This window comes from Brienomyrus brachyistius, chromosome 13, assembly GCF_023856365.1.
Source record: "Brienomyrus brachyistius isolate T26 chromosome 13, BBRACH_0.4, whole genome shotgun sequence".
NCBI classification, from domain to species: Eukaryota; Metazoa; Chordata; class Actinopteri; order Osteoglossiformes; family Mormyridae; genus Brienomyrus; species Brienomyrus brachyistius.
The window spans coordinates 24,364,342-24,383,491 of record NC_064545.1 but is presented as its reverse complement, the minus strand read 5'-3'; the positions used below and the strand labels follow the sequence as shown (position 1 = coordinate 24,383,491).

At 44.5% G+C, this 19,150-nt stretch overlaps 2 protein-coding genes across 2 annotated transcripts in view; one reads left to right on the top strand and one right to left on the bottom strand.

Annotated features, from left to right (window-relative positions):
- Window positions 1–19,150, bottom strand: part of pard6a (par-6 family cell polarity regulator alpha) — a 57,876-nt gene that overhangs the window by 23,874 nt on the left and 14,852 nt on the right. The window lies entirely within an intron of this gene.
- ripor1 (RHO family interacting cell polarization regulator 1) overlaps window positions 12,291–19,150 on the top strand; it is a 56,189-nt gene continuing 49,329 nt past the window's right edge. Inside the window, exon 1 of the mRNA XM_048972357.1 lies at window positions 12,291–12,425. The gene's annotated coding sequence lies outside the window, so the exon portion shown is untranslated. The remainder of the gene's footprint in view (window positions 12,426–19,150) is intronic.

Genomic DNA, 19,150 nt, shown 5'->3' with positions numbered 1-19,150 from the left:
AAGGTTACAGCCCTGGCTGCGGGGGACAGGTCAGGGACTCCTGGGCTCACCTTCCATCTCACATTAGGGCAATTTATGTCGTCCTCTACTGGGCCACCATCTATCAATCATACAGAGAGACTGATGAGGTCGACGCGGAATTACGACGAAATCAGGGCTGAACCCTGCCTGTTCAGGGAAGGGACTGACATTCATCACCTCAGAGCTGATGAATCTTCCCAAGGTGCGTCTCCACAACGTGCTTCACCTAAGCTCACGTCTGCATTTGCTAAAGATGTTTCCTAGATGCACCGAACTGTGTCTCCTTCCTCCATCTCCCCTTGCTGTCCTCCGCCCCCCCCTCCCCGCCTGACCATCATCGCCGTGAAGAGGAAATGGAATTCGTAATTCCAGCCCTCATCGAAACAAAAGGAAAATGGGAGGGGTGGGAAAATCTGACAGTGTTGCTTCCCATTTGACAGCCAATGTTCTTTCAGGCATCTTATATTATAGCCAGAGCGAAACTGCACTGATTATATATAAACAGTACATTTCCACATGAATATGCACACGTCTGCATAATAGCAAAACTTTTTATTCTCTTTTCTTCATACATTTTGTACTAATGCATGCATTATCACATTAAAAGCATCCCCCACTGAGCAGTTTCAGACAAGACTGAACGGAGATTACAGCATCCCGAAACGAAAGGCGCGGGAATGAGCTGAAGAACAAAGTGAATGTACAGGGTAACGGGGATCCCTTATACAGGGTCACACTGCCCAACTTCAGTCTCTTGGATGGAATGAATCCCTGTGTTATGGTGGAAATGAGGGGCGACACTAGCCACCCCTCCAACTATTACCAGCACCCCTCCCCTTTCTCAGTTATTTATTCCGTTCAAAAGGTCTCAGCTGTCGTAGAGGCGGGCTGTGAACAGGAGAGAATGGTGAATCACCACAAGGAGAGGCCTCGGAGAAACAGAGTCACGGAAAACGTATGGCCATGTTAGAATGGAGGACCTCGTCAACACCGCCAAGACGGTGAAAAAAGGCCAGGGTGGATTTCCTGCTTTCCCATCCAGCCACAACGCACCTGCCTACAGAAAGCTAATGAAATTTCACACCTCACCAGCTCCCAGTGACAAGCACACCAAGCAGGAAGGATTAATAATGGCATCCTATTGATTTTTTTAATCAACATGCAGCAAGTCACATGACATTAGAGAGTGAAGGCCTAAAGTCAGAAGCAAAGAGATAAGCATCGACCTGATGCTTACACTAATATTTACTTTCTGCAGTGTACTCACTGTTTGTAAAGTCACCCATGGAGAATTCGTTCTGCAAATAATACCCTAAAATAGCAGAAGTTGTGTGTAGCATCAGCTGATAACAGCCAGTGCTGTAACAATACATGGGGAGCAGTTCACCAGGACTATTATCTGACCGTGCAGGAAGCGCAGCCAGGGATGGAGAAGGAACAGAGTGATAAAGCCTTACTGTGAAAATAAAATGTTCCAGAAGCACAGGGTGGGACTCAAACACACGGGTGGGAGTAGCACCATAACCAAGGAGGAATGCGTAAAAACGATATGCAACAGACAGACCACAACTTCTCTCAAAATATAACACCTTAGCCTGTTCGTATCATAATTCACGTCATCGGATTGTCTCTCAGCAATAGCGTAAACAATACAAGAAACCTGTTCGAATAAAGTTAACAGTTTTTATTTGTATATTTCCCCTTATTAATTAATAGTACAATTGGACAAAATCCACGTGATTATTATGCTTCGTTGTTGCTATGTCGCATAAAATAATTATTATTACTATTATTTATGCACTTCTAGGTGTTTAACGTTAAATCAAACGGAAACCATCCAGAGATTTTGGAAATTGCGGGCGGACAAAAATAATTCGTCCGCCAAAGTTTATAAAGGACAATCGGGAAAGTCGCTGGGGTATTATCGCTCCCGAAAGCACGATTTACTGAATATAAAGGCACGCCTGCCTTAAGTGCCTCTGGAGTGCATGACGATGTGAAGGATGGTTTGCTGCAACATTAACGCCGATCTCTGCTTCTATACACTAATCACGGCCGCTCGATGACCATGTTTTTGCGAGATTAAATTGAGCCGAATTAAATAAGAGTCGCGTCTCCGCAGCCACAACGAAACGATTAACCATTAACGACGGGGATCGGACTCAGCGCTCCGGACGGACGCCTGTCACCAGCCTGGCGTGTTTACCTGGTAAATCCCCGTGTATGCTGCTTAAGTACCAGACGGAAGAACCGCGGTCACACGGACGCATGCGGATAAACACAAAACGAGGAGCGTCAGTATTTACACACACATCTTCTGCTCAGAAGCACAGCGGTTACACTGCGACAGCTTACAGACCAGACAGGACGCAGCGCGCAGCCGTTTTCTTAATCACGGTTATGATACATGGCAGCTTTCACATCTACACGGCAGAAAACGCCGTCATGTGCCGCTGCGCAGGTGTGGGAAGGTGAAGCCGCAACACGGCAAGCCTGCCAGTCCATCCCAGAGCGACCCGATAACTGTCACGTAAGACCGTCACTTACTTTACCTCTTGACTTCGATAAGGTTGTCCGCGTTTCTTAAAGGGGTCCTCTGATGCCTTGACATTTTGCCCGGTGGTATAATTCCGCAGACACGACCGTGCACCGATCCAACAAGATCGAGTCCCCGCCCCCCGACTTGGGTCGTCGGCACCGTAAAACCGTCGCGCATTCACTCGCTCCAGCCCGCGGACACGCACAACACTGCAAACCCGCCTGCCGTAGCGCCAGTATTATGAAACCGATTCCTGCGGGAGGGCGTCTCATCTAGAGGGGCGGAGCTTATGCGTTTCTACGGCAGTGACGTCAGCGGGGACACGCCGCTCGGGGCGGGGACGCCAGCGCCTGACATCACCTGCAACGTTAGCGCGCCGTTGTCGTGGAAACGAGAGGCTGGAAACAGGTGGTGCGCGCGCGGCTGCCTCGCGCCTTGCCTATTCACGTAAACACGACTCTGAGATCATTTGTAAACTATGGCAGGGAGAGGATTTCGAGAATAGTATCAGTGTTGCGTATCTGAACTGTAAAATTCTTTCCATAATTGAGTAACAGTTTGCGTGCCTTTGAAAACTCTACGTTGTTAAATCTACCTACATATATACTCGCTCTTAATTAACATTCATAAATAATAAGTGTCTCAAAATTCCCCTGTGCCCTGCGATGGACTGGTGTCCCAATCGTAAAGTGCATGATTTATGTTCGTCCTAAGACAGGCTCCAGTAACCAGTAATGAAGACTTCTGGGTGAAAATGTTTCTGTAGAAAAGGTTAAATCAAGGATGAGTGAATGAGAAAATCTGATGAGAAATTCTATTCGATACATTTAATTTTTGCAGTGTCCATTTTTAACATAGATGTATTAAACCCCTTAGAAAAGATTTAGCCTAACAGTAATAGAATAGATACGTTTAAAATAGTTAACCCATCCGTCCATTTTTATGCCAATTCAGTAAGGGGTTGTGGTGATGACAACAGTCAATGTTATATAATTTCGTAACAGCAGAAGATAACTGAGGAAACATAAAAAAAATGCCTATAAAAACAACGACCCCACCCCCCCTGGATTGGTTAACCTTATGAAGGTCTAAATGTAAATAACTGACACAAAATGGGTTCTAGCCTTTAAATTACAAAGTACAAACACAGCTACAAAAGTGAGTCAAATTCAGAATTGTTCTCCAACTATAAAACCGTTTGTCAACCAGCATTGTCTGTGTGAAAAGGGGCAAAGAAAGGACAAGTGAACAGTCAGTAACCATATTGCAGGTTCTGCAGTCAAAAAAGTGAAAAATTAATTGTCAAATATAATCTATACTGAAAGAGAGGAAAAGTGATCTCTAGACAAGGTTCACTGACACTGAAAGACAGATACTTGATAATCATCACAAAATGAATATGAAGCCGTTTAACAGAAGCAGGTGCCCCGTGTGTTTCAAACGCTGCCTTCGTCATGCGCTCAATTTCCAAGACGATAAGCAAATCTATCCGTAGTTTCATAAACACCAAGCCAAATCTGCACCTCAATCTCAGATTTAAACATCATTAAACCTTCACGGGAGATTCTTCCCCGCACAGAGTGCAAAGTAGCTAGATTTCCACCTCTGTCATCCCTCAAAGAAATGGAGGCTTTTCTTGACCAATCAATTACGCTCCATAATATTAATATACTATTTGGCATTTTTTGTTATTTTTGCTTATATACACAGCAACCATTTAAACAGCAGCACATAAGTGAATTGTGTTATAATAAAAAATGCATCTTTGCTCTAATATCCTGTAAATTCATCTGGCGCTGGGACAATTGTGCTTTTAATTAATTTACCTTTCATGATTTAGCACAGTTTTCGGTGATAAGTAAAAGTCGAGTAAAATAAAATATCTCACTTTTGACACTTTCTCCTGCCAAGACAGACAGACAGACACACACACACCGGTTTGTAATTATATTGTTGTGGGGACTCTCCATTCATTTCTATGGGGACAACTCTATTCCCAACATGACGACCTTAACCCCCACCCAGCCCTAACCTTAACCATAAGTAACCAAACTAAATACGAGACTTTTGTCATTTTTTACTTCTTTGATTGCTGTGAGAGATCTTTGTGGGGACCTGAAAAATGGTCCCCCTCAAACTCAAAATAACAGGTTTTTATTACATTATGGGGAACATTTGGTCCCCACAATGTAATATAAATACATTCCACACACACACACACACACACACACACACACACACACAAGAATTCCCTCTGCGTATATGGCATGATGCACCATATTTTATAAAAACATTGAATTGGCCTGCGTGAGGCTCTGTAACATGATTCTGCTTCATTGGCATGAACTGAGGGCCCACAAATCCTCCCACTCCCAGCCTCTGAAAGAAGACCCTACTCCATAGAAACCGCTTTTGGTGTGTAAGAGGAGTAGGAGCCCAGCACTCTGAGTGGCCGTGTGCTAATACGCTAAGGTGAAATGGTGATTCCCTTTCAAGTGTAGCAATAGCGGCACTTCCCACAATACAGAAGAAACTATGAATAGAGGGACCTGTACTTCCACCTGCTTTGATGCTGTTTGGATTTTCCAGCATAACTTTAGCATCTTGTTAACATGAAGAGTCCGAGTGAAGCAGAGGACTAACCTGGATGCCATGATAGTTGGTACTCAGTACCAAGACACACTGATAAGTCATTTTTGCTGTGCTATTGTGGTGGGGGGAGGCTGCATTCCTGCTGGTTTCTGTCTCAGGATCTGCTCCCCCCCAGGGGCCCCATTCCTGAGCAGTTGATGAAACTTACAGGAATGGGCTGCGAGTCAGCAGCCCCCCCCCCCCAACCCCCTCCCAGGAGCCAAACCTCAGTGAGATCTTTGATCTCCAACCTGCTGTCAGACAGCAATTTCCTGAGCGACCCAAAAAGTTAATACACAAAGTTTTAGTAATAATTCCCTAACTGTTTATTAACCTGCCAGTTCCGTGCCCCCACCCCAAATATCCGACTCATGTGTCTTCATGTCAGCACTCGCTGCTCGGCTCTCCACCCCTGCATATCCTCATCACCATTTTAGAGGGAACCTCTCACAGGTGCGACTAAATCAAATGGCTTCCCTTTTACCTACTGCAACCAATTCCTGTACGTGAGCGATAACAAAACTATAGATTGTGAAATGTTCCTTTCACTGGCATCTGAAATTAACTTGAGGGAACAATGTAATAGGTATCCTGTGGTAGCAAAATGCGATTTGCTTACAATAAATAACGTGACAAGCAGCGTATGAAAAAGGAGGGTGAGACCATGCGGTTGCTAACAAACAGCGTGTGCCGTTACATGCTTCAGTAGCAACGTTTATTGTTTTAAACATTCCTGACGATCATTCCAGCCATAGCTCTGTCATGCCTGTATCTCAGAAATGATTAGTCACATAGAAACTCATAGTAAAGGCACCTGTTTGTACAGTGCTGAGCTCTACAGTCTTGTGCAATGCAGAGGAAAGTCAAGAGGAACAGAAAGCTGTATTGGGTTGGGGGGGGGGGGTTAGCAATGTGGCTGGACTGGCTCGACTGCTCAGGGTTCTGCATTCCCTCAGAGCTGCTCACCTCTCAGCAGGTCCTCCAGCTCCGTCCCTCACCTGCCTCCAGCAGCATTCCCATCAGGCTTAGTCGCCGGATTCCTGGCATATCTGCCCGCAGAGCGATCCGTACTCCCACATAGCTCAACTAAACAAATCAGATGTTTGGAGGCTGGAGACAAAGAGGGCATGGAGCAGGAGGCTGTCTCACCGAGATAGTGTCAGTGGAATAAATGCCGCTCGATGGGGGTTAGATTGAAATGGGAATGGGAAGGGGGGGGGGGGGGGGTATCAGGTATCGATTTGTGGCAATAGCTTGTTAGCACTTGCTGTTGTCTCTTAAACTGACAAACACTGTGTAAAATTCAGCTACAGCTTCTACTCCGAGGATGCCAGGACACGGAATACCCTGCTGCCGCCCCCCTACTCCTTACCTGTCCCTGAGAATATGTTTTGCACTTTTAAGTCCTGTGAAAACCCCCCTCCCCCCCATCTCCGCTGTTGTACGCTGCACCGTGGTCCTGTGGGGGACACGATTATACACTGTATACCTGTATTTTGGATGGTAGGACAATAAAGCCCGCTTGATGTAACTTAACTTGTAAATGCAGAGTAAGGCACATTGTTGTATGTATATGACGTCTGTATGGTCAAACTGCGGTGACGTCATCAGGTCACAGAAAGGGGCTTAATATCTTCAGAACAGCCAGTCTCAGGCAGGTCGGCGGCAGCAGGCCCCACTTCGCTGCTCCCGTGCTTCCATTTGCTAATGGGGTGCATTCATTAAGTGGTCAGGCAGCGGGACTCTCCGGCGATCGCTGGCTCTTGCATGTTTGCTTAGTGAGGACAATATAACCTCGCCTCGCTTTCCTGAAATGCGAAACTTACAAGCGGAATTTCGCCAAGGAATGTTTACTTGTTTGAGAATGGTGAATGCCAGTGTTTGTCTGATGTTTAGTTTATGAATCATGTCTGCAAGCTTTCAGCCTTAAAAAAAATGCAAGGCTTTTTTGTTTTTAAATTTTTATAAAAGGACAGCACTATCCAAATATTTACAAAGCGGAGACTCTTCAGGATAAAAATGTTCTATTTTTACTCAATATATGTCAAGTTTACTTACTCTTCTGTCTGTGTTATTTTGCTATTTACAACTTGGTGTCTCTGGTAAAATAAAGTTCATTATCGGGGATAGAATTTATCATTTTTCCTAATGCAGTAAAATGTGGTGCAACATGCAGTTTTTTTCCAAAGAGTGACATAATGTTACATTTTTTTGTCCTTGCTCTGCATTTAAATTATTCACCTCGGGCTTAATTTCTTGCCCTGCCTATAATTGAGAAAGACTTTCAAACAAATTCGATTTTACCGATAAATGTGTTTCGTCCATTACACATTCACTTCACTAATAGATGAACACATCTAACATGTCCCCTAATTGTCAAGGTATAAATGTGCTATACAATATTGCTTATGAACTACAGTAACTCACATTCCGCCATTTTACATATAACTGCTTTGGTTGGTGCAAGTATTAGGGCACTTAACTGCCATGATAAAAAGCAACAAAGCAATATAAAAGGAATATGACTTAAATAGGATTTTCAGTTCACGGTCAATTGGAGTGACTCCCCCACCCCCCGAGCTTAGGGGGGGGCATTGATCGAAGTGTCCTGTTTTGGAGCGAAAACATGAGCTCCGGCCGCTACTGGAGCAGACGCCGTCTGAAGCACGTTCGCTTGATGCTGGTATCAGATGCATTAAAGCTTGTTTTCATTCCTTCTGAGGACATCGGCAGATGTCAGCTTGTCCCGCAATAGCAGCTCGTCTGATGTCAAGAAATGTGCTGGATAAGACGAGTTCTAAAAAAAACCCCATTTCAACACGTCAGCTTTCACGATGACAGACTATGAATATGTCTTCACCAAGCAGAGGTAATGCCCCCCCCCCCCAAAAAAAAAAGTAATAAAAAAAAATGTGCAAGCAGTGGGTATGGAATTCCTTGCAAGAATTCCAAATTATTAGATTGTTAGATTGTGCGTGTGTGTCCGTCCATTATTAGAAGCATTATAAGCATAAAATTATTTGAATTAGCTCTAGTGCAAACAAATAACACTGGAATAACAGTGCTGTAGTTTCCCGGGTATACTTATAAATAATAGTTTGAATATATCACTTAATGCATTATAATGAGGTCCTTTTTCATAACATAAAAGCGCTTTCTTGACGCAAGTGGGTTTTTCTCAAGCATTTACAGATGGGATCGTTTTAGGTTTGCAGTTGGCGCCCCCTGGCGATCAATAATTATTGCCATTTTTGCATTCAAAGAAGACCAAGCACAAGAAAAATACCTTTTGTTATTATTCACTTATATATCTCCTACATTGTTCTTATCTGCATTGCCTTTTTAAATCCATTACCACAAACCTTGATTAAGATGTTTATTTTGCGCAATTCACAATGTACCTTAAATTGTTGACATGTAGGGATTTCACATATTTTGCATATATGCAAAACCCAAATTCTACATATGACGAGATATACTGATACATTAAGAAGCGAGAGTAAACTGCACATGAGATTCCCAATTACCAGTACAAATGATTGATTAATGATGGACGAACTTGGATCAGTTTGTAACTAACCGTTTTTGATTTAATACAGTAAGTAAGAGTGCATTACTACAGTATTTGTAACCCCCCAAGTAAAGCGTTGCTTGATTTTCTATGCCCATCAATGAAAGTTTAGGTCACTCTACATTGTCATAGTTTTGCTCCTTTACATTGGCAAGAGCCTGTTCAAGAGAAAAAGATGAGAATGATCATAGCAACTGTGAAAAACGCAAAAAATATGAACGCAGGAGAACATGTGGGCAGCGATTTTTTTAATATCATGGAAGAACAGGCTCCGCTACGCAGTCAGGTGGATGTGAAACGCCTTGCGGTATTTCGTCTATCTTTTCTGCCATTGCAGATTAATACATTCCTGGCCTGAGTGTCCCTCCTATCAAAAAGCTCCAGGAAACCTGTTGACATCTTGGCATGCAGATTCTGACGATCAGGAAGAAGTCTAAGAACTTTTGTGCCTAAAGACATCTTAACAAACAGCTCTTGTTGCTGTTTATTGATAACATATCCCTCTTCTCTGAGCTAAGTGATAATCATTTTTGTAGAGAGCGCTGCTACATTTTGTTCACATTTTTGCCTGAGTGACTGGTGATTCCCTGTTACACATTTTCCAAACTTTTTTCAATTGTTGTTTTAAAAACAAATGAAGATCAAACGTCACCTCCAGTAGGCTTTCTGTATTTTTTCTTACTGTGAAATGTGATGTATTTGGGAAATAAAATTGGCTTTTAACAATAGACTCTAATGTAGTGTTTGCAACATTCCTTATGTTTCCATACCGCATCAGCAGGGTTCTCACAGCATTACTGCCACAAACATCATCACTCATAAGTAATTAAGGAGATAAATAAAGCCTTTCTGTCATCCCAGTCATGTACAGTATGCAGTAAGAGCAAAGAATGTTCTTCCTGAACTCAAGTGTAACATTCAAGATAGCACAGTAATAACATAACATGATATGACATGACATAACATAACATAACATAACAGTACCTGGCTGACCTCCTACCAGGCAGCCCCACACATGCTCAGCCACTACCTGGATGAGGACCACAGGATGGACAACACCCTGATCACAGCCATCCACCCCAGCAGGGTGTCGAGCGACGTGTGATGGGTATAAGCATGTGGGGAAGATTGTGTAATATTCAATTTGATCTTAATCCCAGAAACTCCCGAGGGATGCATCTTCTGTTACAAAAAATACACTTATGCACAAATAACTGATATTAATATTATTTGTCCCCCAGACTCACTTGGTTGACAACAGAAGCCCCTGAATGCCCATTACTGGATGCCCCCACTACTTATTACTACTATTTAGCTGCGCAACCTGGAGGCAAATAAGGAAAAGTAACTGCTGGAAAGGGTTAACATGACATCAGCCTTATGTGGAAATACCTCATGAATTATTGAGCTACTCTTCAGCAATTCAATACTATTGCACATTTGTTGTGTATATGGTGCTGTTATGAATGCTGGTGATCATTTCTTTTCTAACCTTTTCGGTCATTATGTCTGGATTTTGCAATACTTCCTTCCCATAGAATTATTTGGGATGTGTGTGATTCTGCCGCATGCGTGCACTGTTTGCTTAGCCTTTGAATGTCATGCAGCTGTTGTGTGTAGCTTTTCAGCACCTCGGCTGTACTTGTTTGGAGTTTACAGATTCTCCCTGCATCTGTAAAGGCTGCCGTATGTAGCGGCGTCGCCCGGCACGCAGAGCAGAGGCATGATCTGCTGGGTGGCATCTTTTTAAATTCAATTCGATTCGTTTTGATATAGCTCGTTCACAACACAGTCAGCCCAAGGTGCTTCACGTGGGCGTGTCATGATGGATTATAACACCGTTACTAGAGGACAATACAAAAAAAGGAAGAGGAAAGACAAAAAAGTGAAAGAAGGAAAGCCTGATGACATGGGAGGAGAGGAAGCAAAAACTTTCATGTAGGGAGCAAAAATCCTCTGGGGGTCTAAAGTCAACAGTCTGGCCAACCCCTCTGGGCATTATTATCTAACATTATTGGAAAAAGAAAGAGGGGGGCTTGCTTGCTAAAAGCAAGGTGTAAACTGTGATCAAGGTCAAAGCTCCATCAATAAGTCAGTTCTTCACACTGGCCTGTGAGGGTGGCAGATTGAAGGCCGCTCCCAGGATGTTACAGTTCGTAAGTCACAGTGACAATGTCACCCTTCCATGGGACTGAACTAGGACTGCAGCTCAGACCGTGCCCACCCCAGGCACCCTCCGGACACATGGGAAGGAAGGCAGAGAGCATGGGGGGTCAGAACATTGCACATTAATGGACAAAAATAGTAGATATAAATGACATGCACTACAGCACCAGCAGCCATAGTTGCGCTATGTTATGTGTTAAGTTGCAGATAAGCTAAATTAAGTAACAGGCCTTCAGTTGAGATTTAAGGACTGAGACTGATTTGGCATCTTGAACATAGACTGGCAAACCAATCCACATTATAAATGCCTGTTTCAGTATGAGAACAATGGGAGAAAAGCCTGATAGTTTCCCTGCTCAGCAGTGCACTTCCTTCCCATAAAGGTCATGTCCATTCTATTTGTGCTCCAATGCTGAGCAGGTATTGTGGTACCAAGCCAGACCTAGACTCAGAAATCAGTGACAACCAGGAAGCAGCCTGGAATTCGTACCTCCCACGTACATTTCCGGCGTGACACTTCCTGTTACAGGTGAACATGTGAGAATTTGAAGACGATCTGACCGGAACAGAGACTTATTGATTTTTTTATGAAATGGGCAGTCATGATACATCAAGATATTCATTGGGTCACATTTGCAATTAGTCGACTCCTTGCAGAATTTATGTCTGCATGCTATTAACTTCATTTTGAAACAGTTACTGCTCTGTTTTCCAAGCTGCCTCAAAGATTTGAAATAATTCTTCAAATATAAAGAGGGGAGAGTCTCTAGATCTGCAAAAGTTCAAACTTACATGCAAATTTCCTATTTCAAAAATCAGAAATTATTGTGTCGTGAGGCGCACTAACACCTCCTATGTTATTATGGACGTCATGGACCGCGACCAGCAGCACTCAGTATGCAGGGATCTTCAGCTTGCCTTTGATGCGGCTCTACAGGTAAGCTGGAAGCTTCACGTTGATGAACCTCCTGCTGCAGTTTGCAAAAATGCGAGGTCTCCTTATTTTCTGGGATCTCTTAGTCAGATTTAGGTTGCGCTGCCTAAAATGGGACAGATCTGCAATAACCTTTCTCAGAGTTGTTCCACTATTCTCAGAGATCCACTCTGTAACATCAGTGACATCACAAGAGTAATAATAATATAAACTGTGTAAAACAACAGTCTGCTGAAACGCCATATGGTAACAACAAGTATGTAATTGTCATAATTATTGGTAAGAGACTTAGGAGCGATGTCCATTGAAATCGGACCTTTAAAAAATGACCAGAACTTCGATTGCATGTCAAACGCTTGGCAGCTCTGCGCTGTCGCCCTACAAACATCGGTAAAGGGAGGGATGACGTCATTACGGGGAAAGTCGCGCCCCGTTTAAGTTCGCAGGATCAAATGGAATAAAGAGTCGGCGCTGATCAAAGCAGGGAAACTGCCATAGAAAGGCTGCGCACCACCCAGGTCTGTCTAGGATTAGAGTCTTACTGCACCAGTGCCTCCGTTTAGGTAAGAAACGGGGTTTGTATGCGCGATTTCGTGCCGTGTAAGTTATTCGCTAGAAACTAGAGAACGGAGTAAACTGCCGTCGAGATTGTTCTGTAATTCAGATATAACTCCGTCACGCGATCATTTGACGCACAAGTGATAAAATTGGATTCACGGATGTATTTAATATATATGTAAAAATGATTATGAAATTGATATAGCTGGTGTCTAACGCGGATGAGAATGAGAAGCAGCGGAAATGTCCCTCCCGTTTACCACAACCGTTTTGCACCAACTTCATCCTCACTAACTGTTATATACCCCTGCGCAGAAATTGCCCCCCTATCATGGGCTGCATTCCGGGCAACAGCGAGTTTACGGGGTCGTTTGACCCACGTGTTTCGAGGGGGCAGGGCAAGGACCGTGAAGTCTACTGCCTTTGAAACGATTTAAAGCATTATATTATTATTGTACTTCATCACTGCATATTCATTGTGCCGAATAGTGGGAACTATGACCTGCCTCAGATCTGTGTGTGTGTGTGTGTGTGTATATGCGTATATATACTGTACTCCTTATTGTACTCCTTACTGTACTCCTGCCTTGCGCTCTATGTTATCTTTGGTGTAGGTTGCAGATAGTCCTGCAGCCCTACCCAGGGTAAGCTCTTCGAACGTGGGTGGATGGGTGATGGATGGATGGATGGATGGATGATGGAAGGATGGATGGATGATGATTTATTCAAGAGACTGGTTTCATGTAATGTGGGTGGTAAAATATTGTGTTTTGCTGAGAGTTACATTTTCCTGTAAACACGTGAAAGACTGGGAAGTTTGCCAATATAGTGAACTTGTTTGCAACCAAAACAAGGAATGGGATACGTGCTGATTTTATTAACTCGTTTGCAGCCTTTGACCAAGAGTGTTTTGGAATCAGACACTAATGGTTTGACCGCCCCAGTAAAGACACAGTAAAGAATGCATCTTTGCTCAGGAACTGTAAGGTCGAGTGCTGCTGTGTTAATCCCTTCCAGAAGCTTCTTTGAAGACACTGTGAAAACTAATAAGTCCTCGGGTCACTCTTTTGCCCTGGATTTCATTTCAGAGAAAAAGCCCACAGATTTACTCACAGTGGCAGTGAATAAACAGAGAGAGAATCCAGCCAGGATAGAAAGGAGGGTTTTCAGAGTCGTGCCAGCGGCTCCCATGAGTTTGTGCTGCTGTGTTCAGCTCTGTTCCAAGGTCACCTCTGGCTCTGCTCCAGATCCGGCCCCCCTGTGAAGTGGGTCAACAAGAACCAGCGCCTTTTACTGTCTGCTTTTAGTGCGACACGAACCTGCACATGCCTGTGTGCTTCTCACTGTGCGCAGTTCAGACTTTTCAGAGCCCTTTTGTTCCATAGTTCAAATAAGGGGGTCCGGGTGGAGGGGGGAAGGACGCCCAGTTAAAGGAGTTTGTGCCATGCTAGTTTATCACAATCATGATTTCTCCTAAGAGGTTGGGGGGCTTCCCTTTGGTTTGATGGCTGGTGCCATGGGTGTCGGGTCCTTGGGTTACCATTAGTCGTCCACGAGGATGCCTGTTCATGGCTTGGAAGTTTAGAATAACCCACTTATGTGGGAAACACTGACTCACCGCCCTGTTGCCCTCGCTTGGAGAGTGGCCTGTTCTACCAATGATTTACCGGCAGCCAGAGAAGTGGCTCTGGCTGTGTATGATGGTCAGGTTCCTGGTCCATGACTCGCTGACCCCGATAACGGATTGTTTTCGCTTCTTTTTTGTGTTGTAGCCCGTTGCAGTTTGCTGGCATCATCTTTCCTCTCTCTCTGCTTCACGCACATTTAAGGAAAGTTGGCACTGAAAGCTCCATTGTGTGGGAGAGAGAAACGATGGATATCAGAAGCAAACATAGGAAGTGTTTATTAGCACAGATGTGCTGAGCGATTTCTCAGAAAAAAGGGAGAGGATCTAGGGGCCAGACCGGCCAGCGCGTGGCCCTTTGAATCCCTTTGGATTTAAGAAAGGACATGGATTGTGAGGTTACGGAAGTGATGATCACGGAAGGAAGGTTTGCTTCCCCAGTTCCCATTGTGGTAAGACAAGCAGCCCCAACAAGCCCCCATCTCACCCAGGACTAGCTGCTGTAGGGTGGGGCATCCGGAGACCCCAGTCCCTGAGTGAGGGGAGGCCCCTGAGGAGCCCTTATCACACATTTAAATGTATGCAGTGCCATTGCATATGAAGTCATCTTATAGCACTTTGCATAGATTTAGCAAAACATTAACGGTAATAGTTAGGGTTTGGGTAGCAGTGTCATTGTTGTGATATTGGAAAAGCCTCAGAACAACGTCCCGTTTGGTATCTACAGGGCCGCCAGTCCCTGCATGCCACGAGCTCCTGAGTCTTGCCACAGTTCTACCACTCATGTATTGAAAGTCTTTTAACGTTCTCATTGATTTCTTTGTTAAGTGGGTTGTCTGTGAAGGGGAAGGAATAGTCTCAATGGCATCGTCAAGGTTTGCTCCGAAATATTTGGCGTTCCGCACCGTGTTTCGTGTTTCCTCTGGGAGTATCGTGTAGTTCAGAATACAAAAGACATTCTTGGTAAATCTGACCACAATTTGTTTAGTGAATTTACTGTAATGCTCTCAGGTCAGCGTTACAATGCACCCCCCCCCAGGAAAGTAAATCGTTAATCTAAGTCCTTCTTTCTGCTATCAGGCTGCCTAATGCCGACAGTTGTTATCTTAGATGAAGACTATGCCCTTTAAATTATAATATTAATATATTACGAGGTTCATTCTTCTGTTCTTTGTTTTTGTCTCTCTCACTCAGACCCAAGAGTATCAGAGTGTTCCGCTCGTACCCTTATGCTGGTCTGTCGTCTGCGGCACATTAATGTTTTACTGCTGTTCTGTACTGAGTTTTACTTGTGCGGACTGGGTTGGTTTTTCTGGGATGTAGGAAGTTACCTGAATACTGAATAGACCTGTTTCCCGAACTCGAAAGTGTTAGACGCTGTTCAACCAGCCACGAGCCGACTGTAAAAGGGACCAGGCCGACAAGCCCCGTCACATAGAGACTCTGTGTCCTGTGATGTGTGTGCGTTTGTGCGTGTGTGTGTGTGTGTGTGTGTGTGTGTGTGTGCGTGTGTGTGTGTGTGTGTGTGCGTCTCTCCAGCTCAGAGTCCCAAGGCTAAACCATAAGGAGAAGTTAGCAAATAGCTCTCAGTAACACTTTAACCCGCATTTATACTGTAACATTTCTCTTACAATCGAAATCGACCGGCTTCTGTTTTTTCTGAGGCAGTTGTCTCGTTACTATTCCTGGTGTTTAAACAGAGCGATTTGCTGCCATTGTTTCTGAAATATCAGCCCCTGCAGTGGAGCCCAGTGCGACAGCCCCCCCTGTCACGGAGACGTGGGTCCGTCTGCGCCCATTGTACCTCTATCAGGATGTCTGTGGGACCTGTGACTGGGTCGCCAGCAGTACACCTCACTGATGCCCTGCTCTTATCCATTCGCTCATTGTATCAGAATGTTCCGGAAGGCCAATGTCATGGTTACATGGGCCCTTCTTTTGCTCCATCTAATTTTTTTCGTTAATTCCTCGCTGGCCGACACGCTTGCAAATCAAACCTTTCTGAGCTTCCAGCTAAGGTGCCCACCTAGGAGGGAGACTTTGAGCGGCTTCAGGCTTTACAAACTAAATCTGAAAGGCTCCTCTGCTTGCTTAAATAGTTCATTCCACTCATGCTTTTACTGGTTTGTTTCCTTGACTGGGGGGCGGCATGGTGGTGCAGTGGTTAGCACTGTTGCCTCACACCTCTGGGACCCAGGTTCGAGTCTCCGCCTGGGTCACATGTGTGTGGAGTTTGCATGTTCTCCCCATGTCGTCGTGGGGTTTCCTCCAGGTACTCCAGCTTCCCCCCACAGTCCAAAAACATGCTGAGGCTAACTGGAGTTGCTAAATTGCCCGTAGGTGTGCATGTGTGAGTGGATGGTGTGTGAGTGTGCCCTGCGATGGGCTGGCCCCCCAACCAGGGTTGTTCCCTGCCTCGTGCCCATTGCTTCCGGGATAGGCTCCGGACCCCCCGCGACACAGTAGGATAAGCGGTTTGGAAAATGGATGGATGGATGGATGGATGGGTTTCCTTGACTGAAAGATTCATGCAGCTGTTGCATATTAACATTAGAGACACATGCATGATTATAGGAGACTGACTGTGCTAATGTGATATCTGGGTCCTTTTAATTGAAATGGTCGTTTACAAACCCTGTCCGGCTCATAGTGCCCCCCCCCCCCCCCCCATGGACAGGTCACCCTACTTGCAGCTCTAAATTGAACACTGTGTTATTATATCTTTGCTTTTGGCATATTGGAGATGCCTGCCTATCAGAGCTGTCACTGCTAATGGATTAATGGAGCCTTTGTCGATCGTATGGCCTGAAAAACCGGGACGATGCCTTTAATATGCGGGATGGGTAGTGACACACTTCTCGCATTTTCCTGAAGACTGTGCAAGTGTGCTGCTTTTGTGATGTTCTTATTTACAGTATTTATATAATACAGTCAACAGTATTTACACATTTATTTACTTTTAAGTAGATCTTCTGGCTTGTTCTTTAGAGTAGGCCTATGTCATGGCCTTACTCAGAAACCAACAAGGACTATTGGTGAATGAGTGGGTTTATCTCGCTTGACGACTGAACTCAGCGTGTGTCAATCATTTTTGGATCAAAAGTGTCATGTTTTCTAAACTACTACATAGAAGGTGATGAGAAATACATTGAAGTCTTTTATCAAGCTAACTGTGCTGATGTTTTGCGCAATTCTTTGTTAGACTTTCATTTTATATAGGAATGGTTGTTTTGATGATATATCGGTATTAAAAATATATTTTATGTGGTATGAATGATGCATTTTTTTTGTTTTGGTAAGGTATTGCTTTACCTGTTAAGAAACAAAACTACAAAATATGAACAGCTGAGCATTTTACTCCAATTTAAGGCTGTGTAGAAGTTGATTGGACTCTAACTACACTCCCACCAGCTCTGCTCATTCCAGCCTGTTTCCAAGGAATCGTTTAGCTTCCTGAACTGCCAGATAAATTTTACTCAGTATGTAAGTACAATGGAACCATATATAAACTTTTAAAAGGTCTGACAAAATATTTAAAAGTATACAGAGGAAGCCAGAAGCCTGTAGTACTGATGTCTTATGTCCTGGTTTGTTGGTTCAAGTCCCATACCTGTGCTGAATGTATGTTTGTGTAGTTTGTATGTTGTTTCGTTGACCGCTTGTCTTTAAACTTCCCATGAAGTGTGTGAGTGTTTATGGACTGTGATGGAGTGACAGGCTGGTCAGAGCGTCCGCTGACAGCAAGCTGGGTCCCATGATGGGAAGGGTTAGGGTTCAAATCACATGACCACTGTTGGCCCCTTGAGCGAAGCCCTTAACCCCCAGCTGCTCCTGGGACTGGTGCACCCTGCTTTCTCAACTGTGCGTTGCTTTGAATGAAAGCATCTGCTAAAATACGCTGTTTTATTGGCAGTTACTAATTCCGGACCACAGGGGGGCAGTGTTGGACAGTGTTGTATTTTGCTTGCTTGCACTCCTTACAGGATCCCTGTTTGTGGTTTGGTGAGCTTTTCCATCCTGTTTATAGTTAGTTAACTTGGTTTATTCCCACAATAAATGGTTAGAATTTGGTTACCAAATGTGACTATTCCATGGTTATAACTAAATAATGATAAGGAGGAGGAAAGCATGGAGGGTAGGACGGGGGGGAGGGGGGGTGAGGGCAGAGATTACGGTGAAATGGAGAAGGGAAGAGAGATAACGGGGAGTCAATCTGGTGTGAGGGTATGCAGAGGAAGAGGGGGGTGTGGCTGTGGATAGGTGCATGTGAGAAGGGTGAGCATAAAGGGACAATCGCAAACAGTATCTGTATCTGCGGGGAAGCCCCACAATGAGCCGGCAGCCAGGAGGACGCAAGCCCCCAATCACGGGGAGGACAGGTCTGGGGGATTGTTCAGATACTGGCAGGCTGATCTGTGATTGGATGAAGGAATCTGTCTGTCATGCTGGAGGCGGGACAACCAGCCCTGTATGCCAATGCGAAAGGGAAAAGATGACAACATTATATTATCACATTACCCTTGGTGTACTGTAGGCATCAGAAATAAATGCTTTCATGATAATATTATTTCATAAGTGTATTTTTATACGCCGCCAATACCATAATGCACACTAATAATACAGTAACTGGCACTTGAGGAGGGGAGGAGGTGCTTCTCCTGTGCAGTAACATCTCGACATTCCCAGACTGGCACCTGCCCCGGCACCGTCCTCTTTGCAGAATGGGAACAACGAGGATCTGATTTCTCTCCCTCTCTCTCCCTCTCTCTCTCTCTCTCTCTCTCTCCATCTCTCTCTCTCTCTCTCTCTCTCTCTCCATCTCTCCTGATATCTCTACATCAGAAGAGATGAGTCAAATTCATCCGCGATCAGGGTGTATTCCTGTGTGCCCATCTTTCCAGGTCTTTAGGATGCAGTTTTTCGTTGAATAGTTTCGTTGACAAATATCCAGAGAAACTCCTGCCCAGAGGGATTGTATTGGAGGAGCTTTCCGATGAGCACTACAGCAGGACTCCTCATGGGATGTGACCCAAAGGCCTTACGGTTGTAAATACAATACAAGCTGTATGACTGTGGGTAGGGATCTAAACACTGAGGCTGTGACAC